The sequence below is a fragment of the Coenobita brevimanus genome, chromosome 40 (genome assembly GCF_032717465.1).
Source record: "Coenobita brevimanus isolate Jiangsu-jjx chromosome 40, ASM3271746v2, whole genome shotgun sequence".
Taxonomy (NCBI): domain Eukaryota; kingdom Metazoa; phylum Arthropoda; class Malacostraca; order Decapoda; family Coenobitidae; genus Coenobita; species Coenobita brevimanus.
Window position 1 is genome coordinate 26610031 of NC_136993.1, and position 7607 is coordinate 26617637.

Below are 7607 nucleotides of genomic sequence, written 5' to 3' on the forward strand. Positions count from 1 at the left end.
AACATTAGAGCCTAGAACACTGGTCAGCATAAGGGATTGGCAAGCACCTGTATCACGATATATTTTAACTGATTTCCTATCATTACTGTCCAGAGGACTGACAAAACCATCAGACAGGAAATTAGCACATGAACTCTTGAGAGTGTCACCAACGTTACTGCTCAAAAGAGGAGCTTCATCATGAGAATTTAATTTACCCCTCAAAGCAGGTTCAGTTAACTCGGTTAAAGAATTCTGGGAACTCTCAAGGGTGGACACTAGACCAATTGACTGAATATTTAAAGACTCCTTTTTGTTCACATCACACTGTCTCCTGAAACATTTCTCCGTAGTATGATAAAGCTTACTACAATAAGTACATTTACTTTTCTGAAATCTAGAGGTGAAGCTGGTATTTACTTCCTGAGATACATCATCTTTATCCTCTTTCCTGTTACCTGTTCTCTGAGTAGAGACAACGTACTTACTCTCAGCTTTCCTTTTTTCTTTAGAATATCTCTTGTGAGTGAGAACATATTCATCAGCTAAAACTGCAGCATCAGACAAATTATCTATTCTTTTCTCCATCTTACATCTTTATTAATACACCTTTTGAAGTCCTCCAGCAAAATCATCTGCTTAAATTTACCAAAATCAGAATTTACATCCTTAGAATTTAACCACTGCTCTAACAGATCTTCTTTGATTTTTGCATACTCAACATGGGATTGCTTATCTTGCTTATAAGTTGTCCTAAATTTTACTCTATAGGCTTCAGGAACAAGCTCATAGGCTTTAAGAATCAAGCTCTTAACTACATCATAATTATCAGGTTGATCCTGAGGCAAAGATGCATAAGTTACTTGAGATTTACCGGTGAGAACATTCTGAAGGAGTACTGGCCAATACTTTTTGGGCTAATTAAAACCTGTAGCTACCGTCTCAAACAACTGAAAATACTTTGTTAAATCAGATTCATTAAAAGGAGGGACAAGTTTAACATTTTTAGTCACATCAAAATCATCAGAGCTAGATGATCCAGTTCCACTTTGTTTCATGCGATACTCATGGTCTGCCTGAATCCTAGCAATTTCAATTTGTGCCTGTGCTTCCTGAATACGAGCCATAGACTCAGCCTCCTCAGCACAAGCCTCCTGCAGGGCTAGCTGTAACTTAGCTATTTCAGTCTGCGTTTGCTCATCTGGAGGAGTTACATTAAACAAGCTTTTATTAATCATGTCAACAATTTGATCTTTAGACTGATGAGATCGAACAGCAATTCCCAATTGTTGAGCAACAAGCTTAAGTTCATTCTTTGTTCTGTTTTCTACATCACACACTGTTTGCACATTTGACAAAAAGTCTTTGGCTTCATCAAGAGTAGTAATAGTAGACATCATGAATAAATCACAGTCACAAAATATCAAGCAATATCCTTATGATAATATCCTGAATATCCTGATAAGAGGTAGCCAAATTTATGTTACGGAACAGAGAGAGATAAGGAACACTTCAAGTGAGAATAATAAAATCACTACTGTCCCGCAAAGTTCCAGGTTCAAAACAAAAGACTTAGGTAAAATTACAAGTTAAAGTTTATTGCTCAAACTAACAACTAAACATTCAGGACTCATAAGGATAATGTAATGGCAAAACAGGTTACATATATGGTTAACTGCAATAGCCTCTATTAACATGAATTTAGCAAGAGCAAATTTATCTAAGTCAGCCCTGATAAATGAGAAAACCCGATAATGCTCAGTTAAAGCAAGATATATTATTACAGATACAAAACATTATTAATATTGGCTGACATCTAAAACTCTACATGAACCAAAAAAAAACCTTACCAGGCCCACGAATCAATGCCTTAGGCCATACAGTACTCGTACAAGAGAAATGGTAACAACGCTTATACTCAAATTATACAGCAGCTAGATGGCTGGAGATTTCCTGAGCACTCACAAAAATAATAATACACTATACAGGAGAGGACAGAGATGTGAACAAAATGAGGAGTAGATCTAAGTGGCAATTAATGCAGAGACTGAGCTCATTATATAGGGGCCGGCAGAGCTTGATACAACTTGTAAGAAGGACGCATAAATGAAGCCATAAGGGACAAAGAGTTGACAATCCTGCTCTAAACAACAGAAAGAACGACTTACTGTACTATAAGGGAGAGAAAGAGGGAAGTGAGGTAGAACACGCAAGCCTGGTCACTATGGAAGCCACAAGGCGAATCATGATCAAACATGCAGCACACTGTACGTTAGAATTATACAAAGGATGTTGAAATCATAGGCTATGTAACAATATATATATATATATATATATATATATATATATATATATATATATAGTAACCACCAATATCCAAAATTAAGTCGATACAGAAAAGGTGTTTGGGACGTACGAACCTTACCCGACGGGAATACGATCTTTAGATCTACGCTTATTAACAGCTCGTGTATGATTAAGGCAGACAACGTTTTTCCCCGTCTCATTTTTCCTACACGATATGACCTGCTGTATCAGTTTACATCCAGGTCCCTAATACAATATATGACCTGCAGTATCAGTTTACATCCAGGTCCCTGATACCTGCAGTATCAGTTTACATCCAGGTCCCTGATACCTGCAGTATCAGTTTACATCCAGGTCCCTGATACCTGCAGTATCAGTTTACATCCAGGTCCCTGATACCTGCAGTATCAGTTTACATCCAGGTCCCTGATACCTGCAGTATCAGTTTACATCCAGGTCCCTGATACCTGCAGTATCAGTTTACATCCAGGTCCCTGATACCTGCAGTATCAGTTTACATCCAGGTCCCTGATACCTGCAGTACTAGTTTACATCTGTGGTAGGTCTCCATATTATAATTGCAAATCATACTAGATAGATAGATAAATAGATAGATAGAGAGACAGATAGAAGCAGGAAGTCAAATGATGAGAAGGTGTTGTGTTTGCGAGAAGCGAGCAGCGCTAAACGCTTACACGGAGGAAAGCTGACGACAGCGGCCAGTAAGGAGATGATTCAGTTAGCTGTCAGCAGTCCTCTCGTGAGAAAGTTCTGTTGCCACGAGGAAGATACGGGACACACACACCCTACTACACGAGATGTTAGGAAAGAGAGTTGAGAAGGAGACAAGCGACCCTAGAGAGAGGTCGAGACGGAGATTAGCTTTAGAACAGAGAGAGAGAGAGAGATAGCGAGACAGGGAGGTAGCTACCCAGGACTTATACTATTATACCTGTTTAATATTTCCAAGACAAATAAAAATAGTCCCATACTATTCTTTACCTCTCCCGTCACTACATGGCATCTGGTGGGGAAACTACTACAAGATATAAAAGCCGCTCGACCACAAGTCTAAAATATACTTCTCTACAAGTAACTACAAAGTCTTTATGACATTTGGTAGCAGCGAACGTATCACGAACCTCGTCTACGAATCAACATTAAATTCCTACAAAATATCAAGATTGACAACAACCAACAATATCAGCTCCTGCCCCCTCCGTCTCCCAGATCATTACGCTGATGCAGAGGTCAAGAGATCACTCGACGCCTTGCAAGTAGCTTAACGACAAACCAGCAAATCTGCGGACATCGTCTCCGAATTAAAAGCAAATTTCTACAAAAGCAACCGATACTACAAGATTAGCTTCAGTTCTACATTGAATCCTACAAAATACAGCCTACAGTGCAAATAGTCTACAAGTCTACGACGAATAAGCGAACTACAGCCATCTACAATCAACTACAATTAACAACTCTACGTCGTCTGTATAATCTTCTACACGCACCTACAAGTAGCGGCAGTCTTCATCCTACAACGAATAAATCACTAGAGAAAAGGACAGAGAAAACTTCCACATAGAATAAAGGGAACAAACAAACGAAGAGTGAGACACGATTTACAACTCATCTTACTCACTCGTCTTCCTCAAGTTACTCATCGCTACTCATTCACTCACCACAGCTACCAGTGTGGGAAGTTGAGGTCATCATGCGTGCTTGCTGAACAGACGCCACGTCAGTCAACACACCACCTGCACCACCACTCACACCATTTCCCACCACGGTAAAAATTAGTAAGTTACATAGTTACTTCATTTATACAATACACAGTGATAGACAATAAGCTTCTGCACAAACATATAAAACGTGCTGTATAGTTACAGTTTAAATACACATACTTACTTCAATTATCTTCATAATTCAATCATTAAATACTTGCACCAACAATAAACATTCTACACAGTATATATTCATTCATTTATTATAATATTTATTTACTACCAACGAGTGTTACCATTTATACCTACGTAAAATACGTGTTTCATACATTCAACTATACATTAATTATATCTACAAAGTGATAAAGAAAATATACAATCACAGTTACTCAGTGAGCAATTAAAAGAACTGTATTAAACATTTATTAATTAAAGCTACCTAGTGGAAACAGACAAATTAAGTTACAAGGTAACCTAGAGAAGAAAAAAAAAATTGGCCAACACAAATGCCGTTAGCAAGAGTGAACATCTTCAACACAATCGTGAAGACAATGATTTCCACACAGTGCTGACACACATATTACTCACGAAAGGTACAGGTGAACAAGTCAGTGTGTATAGTTAATACTGTATATATGTATATATATTTTTTTTATATGAAATAACAAAATATGGGACTATATAATATCATTTTCAGTAATATAGGTGCAATATAAACTAAACTTTAAAAAAGTATCTCAAGGAAATTAGCCAGTAATTATGTAACCATGAACAACATGGAAAAAAGTGTACACAAGCAAAGAAAAACAAATACCACATAAACTACAAACGAAAAAGCAAATTGTGTCTCCACAAACAAGTGGCATGACACATCATCACTATCATCGACCGCAGCATATGTTAGGACTGCAGTTATTACGATTATGTTACTCCATATTATAATTATGTAACAGTTGCATTAACAAGATGTAACTTTTATGTAACTTTATCTACAATTTTGTAACTACAAACGATATGTAACAATTATGTAACGACAAACGATTGCATTATGTTACACTAACTACAATTATGTACCTACAAACGATATGTAACAATTATGTAACGACAAACGATTGCATTATGTTACACTTTGCCAATTATGTAATAGTTGCATTAACAAAATGTAACTACAATTATAAGGCCAACACAATTATGTAGTACCACAATGTTAGTACAATATTATAAGTCATACAATTATAGCACAATTCTATATTACCAGTATCATCATACAAGTTAGATGAAATATTAGACATTACTAAAGTGATAACTCAAATATGTAATGTATAACTTAGCAGTATTACCATTGCACAATTATATTGCATTTATTCAAATATGTATACAACTTATTTAAAATGTAATATTACTGAATAATCACTATTTACTATGAATAATATATGTATACAATATTCATACAATTATGTTACTTTACAATATTATGTATTTCACTTAATTAGCTTATAAGTTTATTATAATGTGTATGTAGTATGTATTAATATATTATAACTATTAAATGTCGATGGTACGCCATTTTTGCGCGGCAGAGCAATGTGGTAGGTCTCCATATTATAATTGCAAATCATACTAGATAGATAGATAAATAGATAGATAGAGAGACAGATAGAAGCAGGAAGTCAAATGATGAGAAGGTGTTGTGTTTGCGAGAAGCGAGCAGCGCTAAACGCTTACACGGAGGAAAGCTGACGACAGCGGCCAGTAAGGAGATGATTCAGTTAGCTGTCAGCAGTCCTCTCGTGAGAAAGTTCTGTTGCCACGAGGAAGATACGGGACACACACACCCTACTACACGAGATGTTAGGAAAGAGAGTTGAGAAGGAGACAAGCGACCCTAGAGAGAGGTCGAGACGGAGATTAGCTTTAGAACAGAGAGAGAGAGAGAGATAGCGAGACAGGGAGGTAGCTACCCAGGACTTATACTATTATACCTGTTTAATATTTCCAAGACAAATAAAAATAGTCCCATACTATTCTTTACCTCTCCCGTCACTACATGGCATCTGGTGGGGAAACTACTACAAGATATAAAAGCCGCTCGACCACAAGTCTAAAATATACTTCTCTACAAGTAACTACAAAGTCTTTATGACACATCCAGGTCCCTGATACCTGCAGTACCAGTTTACATCCAGGTCCCTGATACCTGCAGTATCAGTTTACATCCAGGTCCCTGATACCTGCAGTATCAGTTTACATCCAGGTCCCTGATACCTGCCGTATCAGTTTACATCCAGGTCCCTGATACCTGCCGTATCAGTTTACATCCAGGTCCCTGATACCTGCCGTATCAGTTTACATCCAGGTCCCTGATACCTGCCGTATCAGTTTACATCCAGGTCCCTGATACCTGCCGTATCAGTTTACATCCAGGTCCCTGATACCTGCCGTATCAGTTTACATCCAGGTCCCTGATACCTGCCGTATCAGTTTACATCCAGGTCCCTGATACCTGCCGTATCAGTTTACATCCAGGTCCCTGATACCTGCCGTATCAGTTTACATCCAGGTCCCTGATACCTGCCGTATCAGTTTACATCCAGGTCCCTGATACCTGCCGTATCACTTTACATCCAGGTCCCTGATACCTGCCGTATCAGTTTACATCCAGGTCCCTGATACCTGCCGTATCACTTTACATCCAGGTCCCTGATACCTGCCGTATCACTTTACATCCAGGTCCCTGATACCTGCCGTATCACTTTACATCCAGGTCCCTGATACCTGCCGTATCACTTTACATCCAGGTCCCTGATACCTGCCGTATCACTTTACATCCAGGTCCCTGATACCTGCCGTATCACTTTACATCCAGGTCCCTGATACCTGCCGTATCACTTTACATCCAGGTCCCTGATACCTGCCGTATCACTTTACATCCAGGTCCCTGATACCTGCCGTATCACTTTACATCCAGGTCCCTGATACCTGCCGTATCACTTTACATCCAGGTCCCTGATACCTGCCGTATCACTTTACATCCAGGTCCCTGATACCTGCCGTATCACTTTACATCCAGGTCCCTGATACCTGCCGTATCACTTTACATCCAGGTCCCTGATACCTGCCGTATCACTTTACATCCAGGTCCCTGATACCTGCCGTATCACTTTACATCCAGGTCCCTGATACCTGCCGTATCACTTTACATCCAGGTCCCTGATACCTGCCGTATCACTTTACATCCAGGTCCCTGATACCTGCCGTATCACTTTACATCCAGGTCCCTGATACCTGCCGTATCACTTTACATCCAGGTCCCTGATACCTGCCGTATCACTTTACATCCAGGTCCCTGATACCTGCCGTATCACTTTACATCCAGGTCCCTGATACCTGCCGTATCACTTTACATCCAGGTCCCTGATACCTGCCGTATCACTTTACATCCAGGTCCCTGATACCTGCCGTATCACTTTACATCCAGGTCCCTGATACCTGCCGTATCAGTTTACATCCAGGTCCCTGATACCTGCCGTATCAGTTTACATCCAGGTCCCTGATACCTGCCGTATCAGTTTACATCCAGGTCCCTGATACCTGCAGTAT